The 21,648-nt window shown below is 48.1% G+C and overlaps 1 protein-coding gene across 6 annotated transcripts in view; it reads right to left on the bottom strand.

Moving 5' to 3' along the window:
* Window positions 1–21,648, bottom strand: part of egg (SET domain bifurcated histone lysine methyltransferase eggless) — a 153,236-nt gene that overhangs the window by 93,423 nt on the left and 38,165 nt on the right. The window contains exons 1-2 of one of the 6 annotated variants that reach the window (XM_070535678.1): window positions 18,931–19,096; window positions 12,219–12,374 (exon numbers count right to left, since the gene is read on the bottom strand). The exons of 1 other annotated variant lie outside the window; for it this stretch is intronic. The gene's annotated coding sequence lies outside the window, so the exon portion shown is untranslated. Of the gene's footprint in view, window positions 1–12,218; window positions 12,375–18,930; window positions 19,099–21,648 lie in introns of those variants that run through there. 4 more of the 6 variants (XM_070535680.1, XM_070535679.1, XM_070535686.1 and 1 more) reach the window with 4 other exon arrangements.

Below are 21,648 nucleotides of genomic sequence, written 5' to 3'. Positions count from 1 at the left end.
GCAATTAAGCACTGAGATGGGGGGGAGAGAGAGAAAGATAGCAAGGAGAAGAAAGGCAGGGAGGTCAATCAGACGAACGTCCGGTTCGCTACCCTACACTAGAGGCAAGGAAAAGGGGAGGAATGTTTCTTGACCGGCTCCTGATCTGAGCTGACCATGTGGACTAACGTGATGCGAAGGAGCACGTCATTCCAAACAAATTCAGTTGCCAGTTGCAGGATTCGTGTGCTAGCCACGAGCGTGCTACACCATGCCGTCGTCGTCTGAATCTTGGTCCTCCTCATCAAGGGAATGACTATGAGTATAGTAGAGGGATGTGGTAGATATATTTTGAATATAGCAGAAGCTATTATGGATATGTCACGTCAGAGAGCTGCATGCCAGAAAGCAACAACACTGACAGCAGCAACGAATGTGGACATTACATCGCGTGGATTATAGCCACGTACGGTGGCCATCTTATTCGACACGTCTCTCCAAAAATTTGCTCGTCCTGACACGTACAAAACTAATTGCTGTGACCATTACGCATTTTGAACCCTAGAGAACTATGTCGCACAGGTAACAAACCACCGCAAAACGAGGTAGGGTAACAAGCCCCTGCGTCCAGTCCTTGCGCCCAATGTTGTAAACGGGCTCGACCCGCAGTTGTCGTTAGCTTCCTCCGTGGGGAAAAGGATGAAATGCTATGGTTCCTAATATGAGTCTTCCATTGCTCCGATTGGCACAGTTGTACCGCGCACCAATGCTCCGTAACAACAGTGTTTTCAGACGTAAACCCGCACTATTTTAAGGCGAAAGCATTTCTAGGCTCATGGTGAAGTTCGTGTCAGCAGACCTGACCGCCGGAGTGTCCGCCGAAGCGTCATCACGACACATGAAGACAGATTAAAGAATGAAAAATTATTGATAGAGATAGTGAATGATAACGTTATAATAGATATTGGCAGATGTTAATAATGACTAATAATGACTACTAATGACTCAAAAATGACCAATATGTCTAACGGCGGCTTGTAATGACCACAATTGATTAGAAATGACTAGAAATGTCTAGTAATCAGTAGTATAATGACTAAAATGACTACTAACGGCTTGTGATAACTACTAATGACTACGAAATGACCAATATGTCTAAGGACAGCTTGTATATGACCACAAATGATTACAAATAACTAAAGATGCTTGCTAGTGAGCAGTAATGACTGAAATGACTTGTAATGACTAGTAATGACTATGGAATGACCAATATGTCCAACGACTACACTTGATTAGAAATGACTAAATATGCTTAGTTATGACCAGTAATGACTAATGATGACTGAAATGACTACGAAGTGACCAATATGTCTAACGACGAATTGTAATGACTACAATTCATTAGAGATAACTAAATATGGTTGGAAATGACCAGTAATGACTATAATGACTGAAATGAGTTGTAATGACTACTAATGACTAACATATCTAAGACGGTTTGTGACCACAACTGATTAAAATGACTAAAAATGCTTAGTAGTGAGCAGTAATGACTAAATGAAAGAAGAGAGAGATGAGGCAACGAGAAAGAGGCGAATCATAAGAGGAGGAAGAGGCGGTTTTCGCCGTTCACCTCTTCAGAGATCTTAAGAGACCCTGTAATTTTTTTATTACTCAAGGCGCACACAAGGTACCGAAGAACTGACACAAGGAAGCGAGCGTCCCCATAGAGGATAGCGTATTTTCCCGTCCTACTCCGCGCAAACAACCTTATCAGTAGCACTAACAGTGCTCGCGGAATTATAAAAACAAAACACTTCATATGTTGATGCCAATGTCGCTAGGTGCGGCACCTTGTAACCAGTGGCCCGCATGGCCATTGAATTCATATTGGGAAATTTAGCGATGCTGTATTACAGTACGGAAAAACGCTTTTCCGCATGGCGCGTCCGGGGCAATACTAATCAGCCGCTAGACAGGACTACCGTATTATACCGCATACGGCTGACACGCGAAACACAAAAGAACTAAAACTCACTAGTAATATACCTTTTCCAGGACGTTGGCCATTATTAATCGGTCAGATATATCCATATCGCCACCTGCAGTAGTGGGCACAGTGCAGGAGAAGAGGCAGGCAAGGACAAGAAAGAAGTGCGCGTGGTACCCACCCCGCTCGATAGCCAGGTCCCACCGTCGTGTTTTTCAAGAGCCAGCTGCTCTCAATAAACGTCGCCAGTTCCTTTTAACGACGCATGACAATATGTACAGAATAATCTGACCGTACGAACACCCCAGACATGAAAATGTGTGCCGTTGCACAGCCGCAGAGCGAACAACGCGAAAAATCAGTTTCGAAAGTGTATGCCAGTACTCCGCTTAAAACCCTCTTATCGGCCTGCCACTTTCTTTCGCTCATAGAATCAATGAAATGCTAAAGTTCAGTCGTACTGAAATCTAATAAGGCGTTTCCACAAAGTTGAGTAGGCGCAAAAACGCAGAGCCAGTGACGCCTTCAGCATGTGGCCACCTCACGAACTCCCACACGTACACGGTACGGGCGTACGGGCGCTGATGCCCGGCGTGCGCGACGGCAGCGGCGAGCGGGTGCCTACGTCAACCACTCGCGGCACATGCGCAGTGCGTCCTTCGCGCAGCCTCACGACGGGCGGCATGGCCTGCTGCCGCCGGAAAGAATCGAGTGAGGGGGAGGAAGCGCAAAGGGGAGGCTAGACTGCGCTGCCACGTAGGAGTTGTCACCGTTGCGGGCGGCGCCCGTGCGGGATCCTGCACCGATGGGCGGCGCTCGTAACACGTTTTGCACATAATTTCAGGCCTGCTATAGCGTGTAGCACTGCAGACACCCGTCTCGCTGTGAATCTGCCTCTCTCTCTATGGTTTCATTTCAACTTCGTGTTTCAACAGTAGTAGCGACAACGCTTGTACCGAGGTATATCTAATCGAATACGTCGCAATTCTGCACCACTCTGCGAGTTGACTTCTTGCTGCCGTGTCGAGAGATAGGCCCTCACATTGCCGTCTCCGAAGGTCTCGCGCAAGCGATGCATTCTGTGCCGTCCAAACGTCGCCGTTTCTCTGTGTGTGGCGAATTTCGGCACAGGCTGATCATCAAAACGGGCACTGCGGGCACTGTGTACGCGGCACAACAGCAGCACTCTGTCGCGCCGCGACGTTCGTGACGCATTCCGGCGCGCTTGCGCTTCCGTTTTACGGTTATCCCTTCAACGACGAAAGCCCCCGTGGAAACACTGAATGGGGCTACTGCTGGGGGCAGCGCACTCGGAAGTGGGGCCGACACGAAAACATGTCCGCCAGTTAGTGCCACAGAAAAAGATCTTCGCTGCTTTGGCCGATGTCTGCACAGGTGGCCATCACCAACTATTTGCTGAACATCATCTGTCTTCTTCTTCTTCTTCTTTATGAGGAGCTTTCTTTGCCTCTTCCCTCGATTTGCCCGCTGCTGCTGCTGTCCTGCCAACCGGCCGGTACCGGGCATGTGCAAACAAACGCCGGATACAGTGCAAACAGAGGTGACCCATGAGGCAGGTCAGGCATATAGGCGTGTACGTGAAACAAAAACACGCCCTCATCGTTATGCCATCTTCGTTATGCAATAGTAGTGATTCCATCACCTCCATTTCATTAGGATCATTCCTTTCATGCCGTCGTCATCGTTCTGCCGTTTTCACTCTACCGTCGTCAGCGCGACGTCATGAAGTCGTCAGCGAGCCGCCGCCATCACAACCATTCCGTCGTCCTTCCGTAGCTATCATTCTGTTGTCGCCAGGCCATCGTGGTAACGCCCTCGTCACTATTCCGCAGCCATATCATACCATCATCGTCAAACAGTCATCACGCCATTGTCGTTCTATCTTCATCTTGCCGTCGTCGTCATTCCGTATTCGTCATGTGATCGTCTTCAATGCGTGGTCATGCATTTGTGCCCGTCATGGTGGTACCACCGTCATTTCACTTCGTCAAACAATTTTCGTCACGGCGTCGTGGTCAAGCCTATATAGTCATGTAATCATCATCACGTCATCGTCGTGACTCCTTATCCGTCATCCTACTGTCATACCCCCGTCATTATTCCATCGTCGTCATTCCCTCTTCACCTACACATCGCCGCCATACAGTCGTATCATTGCGTCGTCATAGACCATTGTCCTCAAGCGGTCGTAGTAATGCAGTCAACGCGTCATTCCATCGTGGTCATGCCGTCGTGGTCGTTTTATTGTCACCATCCCATTTTCACCACGTGGTCGTCGTAACGCCGTCACTGTCATTGCATTGTCGTCATGCTGTCGTATTCGCGCCATCCCCATCATTACATCGGCATCATGCCATCGTTGTCGTTGTGTGGTCGTCATACAGTCGTCGACGTGTTATGGTTGTTCCATCGTCGTCATCGTATTGTCGTTGCATCGTCATTATGACATTGCCCAGACTACATCGTTGCCAGTGTGTCGTCACGCGCTCATGCCATCGTCGACATTCCAGTGTTGCCATCAGATTGTCGTCATTCGGTCATCGTCATGCGTGAGACCCGCATGTCTGTCCGCGTGCGATCCGTGGGAGCCCAAAGTTTAGGTTGAGCGAAGCGCTTCCCAATGAAAATGTGCCCAACCCGGCAGTCTACTTTATATGACAAATGGCCGCTAAGAAACAGCATTCTCCACAATCAACAACGAAATCTTCGCTCAAACCGATTCCCAAAGCGCATGGGATGCCCAGATTTATAGCGAAGCTTTCTCTGCATACCCTGCTGGGTTTGGCGTGGCTGCTGGCTGGGTCGCTCAGTATCTCGGAGAATGTACTTGTGGATTACATATACACAAAGCTTACAGTAGTGAACAAAAAGACACAGGGTTGGTATAGAACATTCGAGTCAAATTTCTAAGTCAATTCAAGGATTTCAAGGATGCCAAAGACCAAAATTCAAGGAGGGGGAAACAAGCCTTATTCACACATAAACACTGGAAAACAGTTATTTCCTTAGCGGCAATTTCTTGCAGCTAAGCAGCTGCTGAGTTGCACGGAAGCTTCAAGGTATTCAGGTGCCTTTTTAAAGTTGACTACCCCGTTGTAATGACGACAGTCGCCTTCTGGCACGTTCAATAGTAGTGTACGGCTTCAGCCAAAGACACTCGTCGCGTTAAAGCCAAATGGCCGAAACGTATTTTCCGCCTCACATTTCTAGAACCTAGGGCTCGAAAATGGGGCCATGATGGCTGCTGTCTGAACCAATTCGCAAAAAAATATACTGGCACGGCTTGGCCGCTTGATCTCGCTTCGTCTAGCTCCACGACAACAATGGTAACTAGACAAGCCTGCCGTCAGGGGCTATGGACACATCACATTGCATCGCCTAGCTCAACACTCTGAGAAGAAAATAGCAAGGATTGCTACACCATAGGCAGTGCCCACAGCATAGCCCCAATGCGGAATTTGTTTGAATATTCATAGATAGCGCCTCAATCCTAGTTTTCAAGGAACTCAAGGAGCACATTTTATTTTCAAGGAGTCGTAGGAGCCCTTGAATATCGTCTGTCTCTTTTATTTTTTTCAAATGTAGGGGTTTTCAAGGAGGCGTACAAACACTGATATATTTTGTTCCTGTGAGCTAAACTGCTCAAAATGTTTGTCCCGCGTTATGAGAGGCCGCTAGCCCAGGGCAATGATCTCTTGAACACGCACACCCATCGTAATTTATTCATACCGCATAGTCCATCCACTGTGTATATAATTTGCGTATTCAAAAAAACGTATCACACGTAAACCGTATAATATCAACCCACAGTGAAAATACATGCGCGCTGGTGAGAGAAATTTTAGTGACATGTGGATATAGGTCAGCCGAGCAAAAGGTCTCGATCGCATGCTACTACGGGTTCAATGTATAACAAGAGATAAAATGACGCGACACAAATAAAGAAATATGCACACGACATCCACTCGGACAAAAGCTCGGAAAGGGACAGTAAAGTTTCGTTCGTTCTCTGTCCTCGCTTCACCGCTGGAACTTGAAGCTTCTCGGACGATGATCGGCAGTTGTTGATCAAACGCAGGCAGGAAGCGATGAGATCATATGTACAAGAAATATTTATAGGTAAACTTTTCTATATACATGGCAGGTAAAACAAATACATTACAAACTTGAACAATTGAGAAACAATGTCTCACTCTTCGACTGTCTCAATGACTGTTAGAGCCCAGACTCGTTTTAACGTACATAGTACGGAGGCTCACTGATCTATCAGCAATCCTGATTTCAGCCAAGTCTGAGGGACAGCATGTCGTCCCGATTTTTATAGCCCAAATATACAAAGAAAAAAAAGGCGGTAGGGCCGTTGGCCCGTCCCACAGGTTCAGTTGCCAATCGGAGTCAACCGTCTGTTAAGCCACAACCCACAGGGATGGGCTTACTCTTAAAAATAAACATATTGGAAAACAAAGCTCTTTTCCTTCTTCGCCAAAACTCCGTTGCCCTCTCATTTCTCCGTAGTTAGTGACGGGCTCAGCAAAACACGCCAGGCCCGAACAAGTTATCGCTAGACCGTTTCAAATCCCAATGGCGCCTAGGCCGCAAATGTCTCGGAAGCAGGGGCATCGACACCACGTAGTGCTGCTGTACTCAAAGTTTGGCCATGTGGGAGACGGATGGCCCTCCTTGTCCTTCAAACTTATTGTCTACAAGACAAAGTTCTCCGAGTGCGTGTTTCCAAGACGCCGTCGTCCGAATGCACTCTTTACGTGTGCACCGCATTCCTACAGCGTGCACGGTAAGCTGGCCTTCGACACCACACAGGCAGTCGCACCCAACAACAAGGCTGGCGATTGCGTTCCGAACGCGTAGAAGATTAGGTCCATGCTCACTGCATGCGGCACGGGGTCAGAGTTGCTAAGTCCTTCTTAACCTCGGCGGCGCCTCCAATTAGTCAGGCACTCGGGCGCCAGACACACAATACCTTGTACAGCGGTTCGTTTCAAGGCTGGTCTGTGTGACCGTCGGCGGACTGTCAACACCGTGCGCACAATACCGACTTCCCGGAATCGGCACTCGCCCTCCTGGCGCCTGCCGCGATCTAGACACCCTAGCGTCACCCAACCCCGCGCGTTGCCTGTGACCCCACATAACACAGCAACTGTCGCCCCGCTGACATGGGGGGAAGTGAACCCCCTCTCTATACACAAAGCACGAGGCCGATTCGTGACACTTAAGAACACGAACAATCAGAGCGACCTTACAGGGACATCTGAGCACCATGAAAAGAACAAAGTGGAAAGTGGAGCTTTATTGTGCCGTCAATTTTCACACTGTCTGTTTTAGTTCTTTTCTGCCCAGTTCCATCTGAAACGCCTGCATAGCCCTGAGTGTAAAATAAATAAATAAGGTGCTGCCAATATGTGTCTCTTTTGGCTGCACCACAGAGATGGACATATAGAGGTCGGTTTGAGAGCCTGTCTCTAGCCTGCTATACTCCGCACTAGTGTAAGGGATACAGGGAAAGAGGGAGATAGATGCCACGTGTCTGACCGATGGTCCACTGATATCCGACGGTCATTCGGATCAGGTCGGAACGTCCATGTCCAGCATATAGAATGTTCCCGAATATCTGCTGGAAGTACGGACAACATCCGAACATTCAAGCCCGATATGGGTCCTATAACAAAGTTAAGAAGAGCCGATCAGTTTTATCTTGCGGATGTACTGCGGTCGTCGTTAATATAGCATATCCGACACCGGACATTGCTGGGAGCTCTATTTTTTAGGCCTCATCAAAACAATCAAATGTTGATATGCAGTATGTAGCTTTCTCTCTTCTTCGGTTCCCAACGGTCTACTGTACGGTAATCGTTTCACACTATGCAAATACAGCTCGCTATACCGATGCTAGTACAGGTAACTCGGGGCACAGCAAGAGTATTGGTGGTGACACAGCTTGTGCTTTGTCGTTTAAGATAATGTCGTAAACTTATTTCTCCAATAAGCATCAAAAGTATGCCAGTCAGTGGTTACATGCTATTTTTCTGTGCGGAGTTGCCGCGCCGCGCCTACAATGCGGAGGAGAGCACAGCCAAGTAGTTCGTACTTTGACACTGCCGAAACAAACAGCTGTCGGTTGTAGTGCCCGCACATTTTGGTACAGCCGTTCGTGTCTTTGATAAAACTGAACCACGAGAATGAACGGTAAGTGAAGCGATCGTAATGAATTTTGCACACTCTATACATATTTGACCCTGTGTTGTCAGGCGCTCGTCGTAACAGCTGGCCGTCACAACGGAATTGACATTACAACTGTGGCTGGTGAACCGTTCCGATGAAGTCAGAAACGCTCACGGATCCGTGTCGTGTTCACAGTGATCTTACACAAAAAAAGTGGTTTTATATTGTAAAGATGTTGCCATGCATGCAGATAGTGCGCTTTTCATGCGCCTCGAATATAGAACTTGTTTTGCGCCTTTGCGCGAATGTGGCGGCCAGATATTCGCTACAGCCATGCGGACTACGTGCAGTCAGAAGTCACTGTCATGTCTAATATTCGAATGCGCGAGGTACAATAGTATGAACGGAGCCAAATTGTTATATAATTGGCATACTGCAAAGCGTCATGCAAGACATTAAAATTGTGTATGAAAATTTCGAACAACTCGGAACAAATTAAGTTTGTGCACCTGTCATCTGTGAATTTAGTTCTGTCCAATTATTGCAATGTGACTAGGAAAAACAATTGGCTTAAGGTATGTGTATAGTATTGTGTATATGAATGTGTATTTGTACGCTGTAAAAAAATGTTTTGCTCATTTGCTTCAATACGTTCAACGTGTGTGATTTCATGATTCATTCATAACAGCACTTTGATCTTGAAATTTGAAACGTTCAAGACGGCATCAATATACCTGATGTTTCAGATACATATTGACTGAAGCATCACCGAAAAGCAAACAACTCTTTGAAGATCGCCTACAGCCTTCTCCAGAGACCAGCCTGTAAAGGACCCTCCGTTTACTGACATTTCCATTCATGTAACGCAACCTGCGCAGAAGCAGAGCCCTACTCAACTGAAGACCATTTATGTTAAGCAGATTGCCTGCAGTAGCTTATATGTGCTGTGGTTTCCAGCTTGCAGCCTGACCTCTGGAAGCTTGTATGTCGACTTTTGTATGTTGCTGTTGTATCCTAATAAAATAAAACAGCTGTGAGAGTGTTCCTAGCTGTGCACCAATGTGAAGGGTCTTCGTTAAAATCAGTGCCGTAGTTTGTGTTGTACCACTTACATTGCAGTAAAAAAAAAAAAAGAACGCCGGTGAATGTTGCGACAACATTGACGTTGAATTCTGCGATTTTACGTGCCAAAACCACGATTTGATTATGAGGCACGCCGTAGTGGGGGACACCGGATTAATTTTTACGACCAGGGGATCTTTAACGTGCCTCCAATTGACAAGACATGCGGGTTATTGCATTTCGCCCCTACAGAAATGCGGCCGGGATTTGATCCCGCGACCTCGACCTTACCAGCGCAACACAGCATTGACGCTATGGCAATGACCTCAGAGGCGGAAGATCACAATTGGTGGCAATACATACGCAACGAAATAAAGAAACTGACATCCCTCGGACATCCAATATTTGCAAAATATGTATCCTACGGATGTCCTGTGGACATCCTGAAAGCGAATAGCCTATTCTATAGATCCCTGGGACATCCGAATATCCGGTTTTGACATCCACGGGACCTTTGCTGGACAGCTCTTTTCCTATGGCCACGTCCGCAGTACACTCGGCGGATATGCCCAGATGTCCGCAGAACACCCGAATCTCCACCAATTGTCCTCTGGATATCCGGTGGACATTCATGGTCCATTGCGTATGATATATATATATATATATATATATATATATATATATGTGTGTGTGTGTGTGTGTGTGTGTGTGTGTGTGTAAAGTGAGGAGCATGGTGCACTGATACATTTCTTTACTCGGCGTTCCCGCCTTTGTCGTGGTTACCTTCATAAGGGCCGATCGCGCTACCGAAAGGCCGATATATATATATATATATATATATATATATATATATATATATATATATATATATATATATATATATATATATATATATATATATATACAATGTACGCGGTGAACATTGCAGAAAGTATATGAAACCGCTCGCTGACGGTCTTCGAGGGCGGATCACACCACATACATCAAGAGCAACTATATGTGTACTGGCAGTGGGCACCTCAAGCGGGAGTGGGGTGGACATACTATTGAAGGAAACAATTCCAGCGCTGCATTTATGTTTCCACGTGCATCTAGTAACCTTTTTCTTTAAGAGGCTTACCTGCCCCGTTTACATGCATCGCAACTCCACACTTAGTGCTTCCAATGCTTGAAGGAAAACTAAATGTTTACATTTACAATTTCACGGCGCGGGCTAACTTCCGCCTCGAACGTTAGGTTCCGACGGTGGCTTCAGTAGCAGCAAATTGCAAAGCTGCATGCATCTAACGGGCGCACAGGGGCGGTAGCTAAAAAAATATAAAAATATTGCGGGAGACATGGACATCGACGATGATTTTCAATGCAACAGATCAGCCTAAGAACGCACGAACGAAGGAACGTGCGAGCGACCGAACGTTTTCCTTGCCGAGTCCGACCACCGACCAGTTACGTAAACGGCCGAAAGAGCCAAAGAAAAATACTGGCTTAAAAAAAATGCGATGCAACTGTTCCACGTTTTCTTCCGTGGTCATTGAGCTACCATTATTTAGCTTCCAGAAACAAGAAAGCGAAAGAGAAAGGCGAATTCGAGGCGTTCGTCAAGCTACGATGCGCGCGCGCTACAGAACAGCGCGAGAAATACGCAGCGCGGAGACCGCCTAGACTAGCTGCGCAAACACGATCCGCTTTCGCGGGACACACAAGATGGCCGCCAGCGGCTGTCAGCATGCCTTCCTCCCACCCCAACGCCGAGAGAGCCAGAGGAGCCAGCGGCGGCCGGACTACTTTTTTCTGCCGTCACGTGCGCGGCAGCCGCCGCCCCGCCCCAAGCGCTATCGCTAACGGCAGAGATCCCCTCAGTGACCGCTATCTATCTGCAAGTGCGCCGCAGCTTTTGCAGATGCACCAGAAACGTTCGGCACAAAGGTTTTCACTTCACGCGAACTGCATGATTTCGAAACAAGGCCTTTTAATATTTACAACAAAGAAAAAAAAAAGAAACATTCACGTTGAATTTAAAGCCTGGCTGCTGATTGTTTAGAAGTGATCACGGGCTTTCGAAAAGCCCGCTTTAAGCAAAATTTCCCGTTGCTGTGCTTCCGATTTGCTCATGTTTCAACTTCCTTATCAACTTCAAAACGGTAGCACGAAGGGCGTGAGAAAACATAACGGCTCAGTTGGCGCACTGCTGCGCCGTATATGTTGCATAAACGATGCTTCAAGTCCGTTGGGCCCCGATAAAGCGACAAGAACCTAGTTGAAAGATGCCAACGAAAAAAATTCGAAGCACCATAACGGAATCAATAGCTCCCCCTCCCCTTCCCGCTCAAGTTTGACGTCCAAAAAGTTTCACCCGCTTCGACCAACGCTCGCAGCAGCGTGCACCACGCCCAGGTCAACCACTTTAAACGCACAAACCGGTCTAAGGATACAACCGTCCGAGCACTGAGATTAAACATAACTCCACCGTCAGTTGGAGTTATGCGATTCCTCGAAGTAGAGTTACTGTAGATGCTACAAGCATATACAGTAACTCTACCTCGAAGGACAACGCAAAGGTCAGCGACGTTGCATGCTACATGCTGCAGGCAAGGCGACAGCATCCGACACGAAACAAGAGCCTCGATAGCTGGCGCCATCTGTCGGGCTCAACGCTAAGTACTACATCCCTGCGCTGCGTTTCTCCACCGGAGTGTGCAGCCAGTCGACAAACGCCAGGCGGCGGCCCTGGCGTTCGCGAACGTGCACGAAACTCTCGATAAAAATGTGTGGTTTGTCAACGATCTTCGCCCAAAGCCGTACGGCGAAATGTCAGTAATCTACCGGAGAAACAACTCAAAAACGTGTACTTCTTTTCAACATCAAAGGCGTGTCTCACGGCCTGTTTCCGTGACTTCGACCGCCAAACAGCCGTTCGCGGAACAACACATAAGTGTTCGCGATTGCCACATGTTACGCGCATGATTAATGATGCCGCTTAGGCACTTACTTAAGCCGTGATGACATGCAAAGTAAGGCAGAAGTTGCGGTTTCGCATGGGACGCCTCCTTTTCAAGCGTGGGTTCAGAAGGGGTCTGGGCTCACCAGGGGCTTACTTGTGACGAATGCTCTCTCTCTCTCTCCCCCTCTCTCTGGTGACGTCGTCCTGCGGAAGGCGGAGAGAGAACGGCCAAGCTACGCGAGAATCTCGCCTGACGACCGGTACAAGACGTCAGAATTGCTTTCGCGGAGGAACGAGCGAACGACCAACCACGACTCCGCGCGCAAGCACTTCGTTAAAAAGAAAAGGGGCAAAGAGGGAAATGACGCTGCGCCGGCGGCTGCGGAACGGCACACCATGCGCGCAGGGGCGCTGGAGCCGCCAATTGGCACGCCCGATAAAATAGTTCCAGGAAACGATACATTAGCTCTCTCATAAAGCGTGATTGAAATGTGCGCCCCCATCCTCATCGAATAAATAAAGTGCATCCTTGTTTGCTAGTGTCTGCCTTGGATACACTTTCGGTGACTTGTCCACGTTTCTAAACGAGAAGAAGCATGCCAGCTGCGCTGATGAAGCTGCACCCAACTTTGGTGAAGAGTAAAGTGCAGGCGCCGAAACCAATGGGATGTCGTGGAGTTTCTGACTTATACTACCCTCGGTACACATCGAAATCAGTCGGCCGTGTGCAAACTGCTTTGATATGCAGAAACCCAGCGCCTTGCTTCAAACAGGAAAAGTTATGAAACGCCTTATTTCCAAACAAGCCTGTGCCAGGAGCTACATGACATAACAGCGAGATGCTGTTAAATGCGTGCAAAATGAGCTGCCTGTTTACAAGCACGCGCACGATGGATACAATGAAATAAAAAAGTAACTAGGCGAAGCAAGTACAAGGCGTAGCGTTCTCTTTAAAAAATCACTATTTCATCATGACCGTGCAGATGTGCCGGTACGTCCTTTTCTCTATGCGTACTGATACGACCAGGACCGGGTGAGGTGGGCTTCACCGCAGGAGTCATGAGACGACGTCGAAGCGCGCGTCATCGTGAGGAACAATAGGGGGAAAGAAATGTCCTACGGTTACTATATTCCCTAATACTAAATTTGTGGGCAGCTGTATACGCGTTTTCACTTCGCGATATATTAATGCAAAGAATTTGAGGCCGAAATCACCGCACCGACTGGCAGTGGGGCCAGTGCCGTCAGCGCCTCCGCAGAGGGAAGGGCGGTATGGGAACGCTAGCATGATGAGCGGCATCGGATCCAGCTGTGGAAGACGACGACGTCGACGAACGCGAGAGCAGTGGCACGAGCGCGTTCGCGCGGTTACGCAAAGTACGGCGACGCTTTAAAATATATTCAAATGTTATTTACGTGGAAGGAGTCTCTCAAGTCATTCTGATCTAACAGATGGAACTTGACGCTCTTAAATAGGGTGCCGTGCGTAGCAGGAATAATCAGTGGAGAGGTCTGATAGAAGAGTCATCAAGAAGCGGGCGCTATGCTTTGTGGGTCGGCGACGACCATGACCACCTCCTTTGTGTCATTTGTCTCTGCTCCTACTCTCCACACAGGCCAGCTCAGGGGTGAGGCTGTGGCTCTGCACAATGACAGCGCTACACAATCACCGTCCTTCCCATGATTCGTAGGCGTCCTACTGGTTCCAGACTTGTCCCGGTATGCGGACTCGCCGTCACTGTGACGAGAGACACTCAGTCCGTCTCACAGCAGGGTGAATGAACCCGCACAAAGACAAAGCTGGCTTCGCCACTGGTGGTAGCTTAAACGCAGACATTCTTCTAACGTGGCTCTCCGCTTCCGGGAGCAGTGGTAGTAGGGTGGCTACTTCTAGCCACCCTAGTAGTGGTGCGGCTTTCTCATAGTTTAGGGCAATTGACCATTTTCAAAAGTGTTGCTGCCCATGCGCGAAAAAAATGTTTTCTAACCAAATAATCTAGACAACAGACTAGCAGAACTATCTATTGTTCTCATTCAAAAGCTTCGCCTTTACCACCACCGAACCCTGCACACGCCTCTAATCTGCCAGAGTTTGGCAGTGGTAAACAAAACACAATGAATGGTATTCACACTCAGGTCATCAAGCAGGGCGTGGGCTAAATACCAGGGCGTGGAATTTTAGCAGTAATATTTTAATCCCTTTGAGTACGCGGTCATTCTCAGGTAGGGGCAGGCGGGGGGGGGGGAGGCATTTAAAGGGATAAATGTAGTCTGTGAACGAGAGTTCATGGTTCGAAAACACTAGGTGGCGCTCACTATTTTGCAAATTTACAGAGACTTGCGAATATAAGTGGTAATGCACGAGGAATCTAGTCCTTCACGTTAGCACCGAGAAATCAGTAATTATGATCTTTAATGAAGACTCGAGTGATGAGTTGGTATCAATTCAACACGAAGTCCATACCCATAGTCAAACAATATATGTGCCTGGTTGTATACGTGTATACACAAGCGCCCCCAAACTTAATGTAAAAAAGAAAACAGAGCGGCATGCAGCAATAATGAAACACAGCACTTTGGTGCTACAATAAGCACTTAGTGGCGCGAGCCATTTGTAAAAGTACAATGCTGCCAGCGCCCACGCTCGCAAATGAAATTTCGTGCTATAAATCATAAATCTTGTCGGGGTTAGAAATTAACCTGTGGGCAGTGGGCCGACTGGCTGTAGGGGCCCACAGCAAAACCACATGGTTTGAGCTTCTTTTGAAGTCAAAGAAGCGCAGGGCAAGATTGGTTTTGAAGAAAGACTAAGGAACATGGATGAAAATAAGCGGCCGGCTAAAGTGCACAAGTATCTGTACCACAAGAGCATGGAGAGCTTTGTCGCCAGCTGTCTGGTATTCGTCTATCCTTTAAAGCTTTTTCCACTGCTTTCACCAGAGCTTCCTTACTTTCTGGTCCTGGTACATTAATCAGCCTAACGGGAACCTCGTCTAGCCCTGGTGCTGTGCGCTTGGGAATTTTCTCTTCGGCTTTCTTCCAGTTAAAATTTGTCAGCACCAGCTCCCTTTCCATCTAGTCCTGTTTCATGCGCTTTTTTTCTTCAAATACAACTTCATCATTGCCTTGGAAAGATTCGGTAAGACAGGCTCCCATACTATGGCGCCATCTGTATTGCGGAGAGACTACCACTGATACAAGGTCATCTGCGAAGACAATCTGTCCGCGCTCTCTCTTTCTACGGGTAGTGGCGAGTGTCAGCATTTAACATATTCTTACACCGTGGGGACTCGTTACAGAACACCACGGTGTCAAAATTAATCCCGGAGTACGCCACTACGGCGCGCCTCATAAACCGATTGTGGTTTTGGCACGTACAACTACACAATTCAATTAAAGTTTAATGCTTCTGTAAGAGGCATTATCGTAAGAGGCAATGAAAATGCTCAACCCTCTCAAAGGTTATGGAGTATGGCGCACAAGAACGTCTCAAGCAAACACCTCCCCTTGTGTGTTCTGTGTACTACGCAGACAAACAGCAGTGACAAAGTTGGCAAAGCCAATCGCTGTGGATATGCTAACACAACAGAACAACGGTCCAATCTCTTCGATGGGGGCGAAATGCGAAAACACCCGTGTGCTTAGATTTAGGTGCACGTTAAAGAACCCCAGGTGGTCAAAATTTCCGGAGTCCTCCACTACGGCGTGCCTCATAATCAGAAAGTGGTTTTGGCACGTAAAAAACCCCAAATAAAAAAAAAACAGTCCAATCTTCGTTAGGCAACGGCTGCGTAAGACGTGGCTGAGGTGCCCTGAGGGGTCACAGGTGCCCCGAGGGGTCATAGCCTTGTATGCGCTGTGATCTCGCCGCTTAGTTCGCGTTGAAGCGAGGGGCAGCACGAAGATCAGTTCGCTCGCTGCTGGTGCCGCTTTTCCTTCCGCCAGCGTTCTGACAGCGAGTGTCCGCGCTCATCGAGCAAGATGTGTAATGTGTTTCTGTTTGCTCTTTGCGCGCGTGACAACATGCTTGTTAATTTAGTGAGTAAATGATTGTTCACGAGTTTATAAACCTACCATACCTGCTTCGTATAGCTGTCCAGTAATTTGCTATCGCAATCGATGCTTCACCTTTCGGGCGATTCTGCGACATTTTTGTAGGACACATATCCCTTACTTACTGCTCAGTAATTGTTACTTTCGGTATCTACAAATGGCCTACGCAAGTAGCTACCACATCCAGCCAAATCGTACAGCTTTGAGATTTACACGCAAGAAGAATGCGCAGCACTGAGATTGGGGCAGATTATTGATAACGGGGAAATTATGAGAACGAAACTAAACGGGAGCGTTGGGCTTTGTGGAGCCTCAGAAAAGGAGCTACATAAGGGGTGCTGGTGAGTGTGTATCCTTTATGTAGTCTGTGTTCTGGCTCTCTGCAGAGCTTTTCTATTTTAACGATAGAACAGCGCAAGCTGCGCCGAAGGCCTGCCGCCGACCCTTATCCTTCCTCCACCCTTCGCCCACGCAAACGCCCCTTCACACCACACCACGACAGTAGCTGTCTCTTCACACCTGGGCTGTCAGAGAGATCTGGGTGAGTAACACTACACATCTGAAACCCTCCAGGACGGCAGAATATCGCCATCCTCGACAAAAAGTATTCCGTCGCAAAACCCGACCGGCTGGCAACGGCATTGGCCTCGTAGCGATCGCCCTCATTGTTCTAAACCTGCGGCGCTGCATTGACGACACAAGGCACGGAATACACAGACGGAATACAATAAGGAAGAACAGTCTGCCCGTGAAGTGAATACGGCGCAACAGCTGCACCTGTAGCGCAGGGTGAAACCACACTAGAGGCCTCGCGCATGCGTAGATACGGCAAACAACAGATAAAGAACACCTAAGGCTTATGACTCAACCGAGTGCTGCCCTTCTGCCGCAGCACAACGAGCCTTCATTTAAATAAAATTCTGGGGTTTGTGCAAGCCAAAACCACGATATGGTTATGAGGCACGCCCGTTGTGGGGTACTCCGGATTAATTCCGACCGCTTGGAGTTCTTTGACATGAACCCAATGCACCTAACATGGACGTTCTTGAATTTCGTCCCGATCGAAGTGCAGCAGCCGCGGCCGGAATTTGATCTGACGACCTCGTCCTTAGCTCCTTTATGCTTAAAACATCGCATTATCCCAAGCATGACGAAGAATTCGCTGACGTCGATTTAAGCACAACTCAAGGATGCATCAGCACTAAAAAGGCTGAATATCAAATTCAGCCTTTTTCAATGAACTGCTTGACATGTGATCAGTTCGAGTGTTTCGGTGTTTCTTTTTCGCGTTTGTTTGCCTACTATATGTATTTATGAGTGTATATGTGTTTATATATTCATGTATGCCCATGTATTTGTATATATGTACGTATAGTCCATTTCTTTCTTTTCCCTATCTGTTTTGAGATATTTATGCTGCCTGCACTGCATTATTCGTCACCGTGTTTTTTGCTATGTAATCTTATTTACAACTGTTTAACATATGTATTATTCCCCCCCCCCCCTGTAATGCTCTTTGAGCGAATGTAGGACTGTATAATAAATAAATAAATAAATAAATAAATAAATAAATAAATAAATAAATGTTCACGCAGTCCGTGATAGCGATGCATTATGTGCGCGATGACGGAAAGGAACGCTGGCAACGATAGAAAACGGTACTAGCGGCGCTAGCGACACCCGAGAGAACAAACAAATCGACGTTGCTCCCCAAAACAAAAACAAGTGCATGCTACTCCGATGACGCTCTCTGTTAGACTATATGTGCCATAATAAAAGCAACGGGTCGCATTTTTCAGCTCCCTGGATCGACTGGCTTGATCAGGGAATATATATAGACGACGTTCAGAAATATGTCCTAGCAAACCTGACCATTGACCCCCTGCGACCTGAAATTGCCAGTAATGAGACTGCATAGAGAACACCATACAATGCATTACTGGTTGAGACGACGTTCAGAAATATGTCCTAGCAAATCTGACCATAGACCACCTGCGACCTGACATTGCCAGTAGTGAAAGACTGCATAGTGGACGCCATACAATACATTGCTGGTTGATTGAGACAGGCAATTCTGTCGAAATGTTTAGCTTCATTGCTGGTTGAGGATCTCGCAACCAATCCGGTGGCGCCACCTTTCGCAGCGGCATAGTACCACAAACACGGCCGCACGGGATCATCCTTTTTTTCCACCTCTTCATGCAGCGCTGTCTTGGAGCGTGCCAGGAGACGCGGAAACAAACCGCCGAGAGTCGCTGGAAGACACTGTTCAGGGAGCGTGCTTCAATAGTTCCATGTGATCCCCGAGTTAAAGCTACAATTAGGCGACGAGGAGCTTCGCGCCTTAAGACAGGCGAAGTTGTCCAGCAATATCTTGTGAAACGGCCTCTCGGCCACTAAACTACATAGTCACAGGCACGGCACATGGTTGCTCACTCTTGTCTTTCGCACCGTCGCGCCACCTAGAACCACGTGACGACTCCGCAGAGCGTTTCAGCGTCACGCTCTACTTGAAAAAACATACTTCCAGGTGTTATTCCGTATTTCCTGTACTTCGCGCTAAATGTATGAAGCTTTAAGATCTACAATTATGCTTACGCGTAGCTTGTAACAAGCACACCCAGCAAGTATATTGCCTAGAATATACAGCAAGTCATTGCTATCGCCATGACAGTAAAAGACAAAAAGTAGGGGTTACCGCACTAACCTGAAGGTAGTCAATGCTGCCACAGGCTTCGCCTTGCCAGAGATATCTGTGGTGATACTTGGACCGCAGCAGGATTCTTAAACGCTACAATGATTCAGACAATACGTCGGAAGTAAGCGAACAGGGGAGAGCGTTCGAAAGCTCGCAGCGGCGACGCGGGCTGTTCAGGAAACCGCCGACAGCGGAGGTACACGCCACGCGCCCAAGCGCGCGGCGGCACGTTGTAGGGCGCGCGAGAAAATAGTTCCACAAATGTCAGTCCCGCACAGCGTTGCGACCGTAGGTAGCTCACGTAAGCTCCTAAAATCGTGTTCGCAGACATTTAGGCGAAATTTCTGCAAAAGTGTGGCACCATTAGACAGCCTCGGCAAGGACGATATAGGGAGGCCGATCGCGGCATACTCTGATTGGTGGGCGCCAAGCCGAATTTTTTCCATGGGCCGCCTGCCTCGTGATTTCTCCCCGAGAACAACGAAGCTCCGGTAAACCATGCGGCGACACGATCACGTATGTTCTTATCTACTTGCGTAAATCTCGCATGACACGTTACGGCACCCGCGACAGGAATAATCCACGCGAGATATGGGTTCGCTTCGGCAGGCTATTGCACCGCAAGAAATTCACAGGTGAATCTCTCCTCTAACTCAACCCCTACAGATTTCCCATGCGCTACCACGGTGGCCGCGAAAGGTAAGGTTTAGAGACAAGAAGGATGGTCAAACTCACTCCCTGCCGTTCTGTCACCCGAAAAAATCGCTGAAGTATTGCTTTAGTAATAATTTCATCGATCACATGCCGATTTGTACAGGTTTGAAATTTTCAAGCCCGAAGGAACTGCATTTTGTGAGGAATCTTCTACTCCATGCCATTCAATTCATTATCACACGTCGCGCCGAGTGGTCGTTTCCGGTGGTAACGGCGGCTCGTCGTCGTGCGGGGCAGTTAATGACGAAAGGCAAAAACAACGCACATTTAAGAGGAGTGTTACAAAACACGACCCAATGATGCGCTCAGGTTTGTAGCCGTTGGATAAGAGAAGTCAGGCGCCGAGTGGGTTCCTACCGCCATTAAAACGAAGAAAGACCCCAGTACACGCCTCCGTTTTGAGACGCTCTAATTCCTCTGTGCTCCATTCATCACTCGAGGCCTGTCCAGGAAAGATATAGGTAATCCTATGCAGCCTTTGTTTCGGTGTCGCTCTACCATTTGATGCAAAAGTGCATGGGAGGAACGAAACAGGGGCTGTAATCTCGGGTGATCATTTTCGCGATACTCGGAACCGGACGCTCCCGCATATACAGCCGACAGCGTTTCTGGCACTGTGCCGATCTCGGAATCAGGAACGCTTCGACGCTTCAAGTGGCGAGTGATCGCGAGAGTGAAATTATCTCTGAAAAAGGCTCATTCACACTAGGCCAACACGACAACGATTTCGGTTGGCCGACTGTCGGCGACAGCGTCGGCAACGTACCCACGCCGAGCTCTCCGCCGACTGTCGGCGTCGGCACAGCGTGACAGAGACGCCGACGCGGAGGAAAAAACGGTGTCGCCGACAGTCGGCGGACCGAAATCGGTGTCGTGTTGGCCTAGTGTGAATGAGCCTAAAGTGATCGCTTGGAGAAATACCGCCCCAGGGCTCGTATCGTCGGCTTTTCACTTTCAGGAATACAATCACATTCGCCAGATTGCGCATGACTAGCAGCGAACGCGTTGGCATCGAGGCGACACCATTACCATAGAGAAATGCCATGACTTTAGCATATCACAGGAGCGCAAAAGCCGACGCCTCCGGTGGCTACAGCAACGCGAAATCTCGCGAATCTGATTGTATCCCCGACAGTGAACGAGCGAAATTTCCGCCCCTGCAGTGCTGCTGAACGCAGCAAGACAGCTGCTCCCTCTGCCACCAAGACGACCTCCCGCGTTGAGCAAGTGTTGAGACGATCCAGGGCGTCCCGGCTTATCGGGATGCCTGGGTGCCGCTTTCACAATTCGCCCGTTTAGGGCGGGGCTTCTGCGCCGCCACCTGCAACAACTAGCAAGTCACGTGCGTGGCAGCTTTTTTTTTTTCATTTGCTTGGCTTGGGACGAGTGTTTCCCGAGCGCGTATTCACGCGCAGGCTCCTTTGCTTTGCTCAAGGTGCGATCTTTTTATTTATTAGATAGTTTTAGATTAGGGGGATGCTAGCGTTTGGGGCTCTCATAGCGCTTGTGGCCACGGTATACTGCGCATGCGCAGATCACCTGCACATGCCCAGTACCGAAAACCCAAGCGCTTGGGGGCCCCAAACGTTAGCGTCACCCTAACCTAAAACTTTCTATTAGCGCAAATGGCACTGGCGTGTTTACAATTTATTTATTTATATAAAATACCCTCAAACGCAGATGCATTGTAGAGGGGAGTGGTTACAAAGGAACGGTAAGTTATACAGTTATAAAAAAGAAGGGTAAAGCTAATACAAAAACTATTAAGGCAGAATACAAGAAATATCAACAAAACAAAAAATGAACAGCGTGATAGAAACAAGATGACTCGCAATATGGCGCGTCATATTGCGATGCTGTTAATGTTCAGACACCCATTCTCACAAGACACTTGCAGGACTTAGAACACGACGATGACATTTTTAAAATCGGACGACGATCTGAAACAGCTAAAACGATCACTAGCTGCTGCCAACCTGCAATTCGCGGTTCGTTCGCCACGAAGTTGGACGG

The sequence above is a fragment of the Dermacentor albipictus genome, chromosome 3 (genome assembly GCF_038994185.2).
Source record: "Dermacentor albipictus isolate Rhodes 1998 colony chromosome 3, USDA_Dalb.pri_finalv2, whole genome shotgun sequence".
Lineage (NCBI taxonomy): Eukaryota > Metazoa > Arthropoda > Arachnida > Ixodida > Ixodidae > Dermacentor > Dermacentor albipictus.
This window is presented reverse-complemented; position numbering and strand designations above follow the sequence as displayed.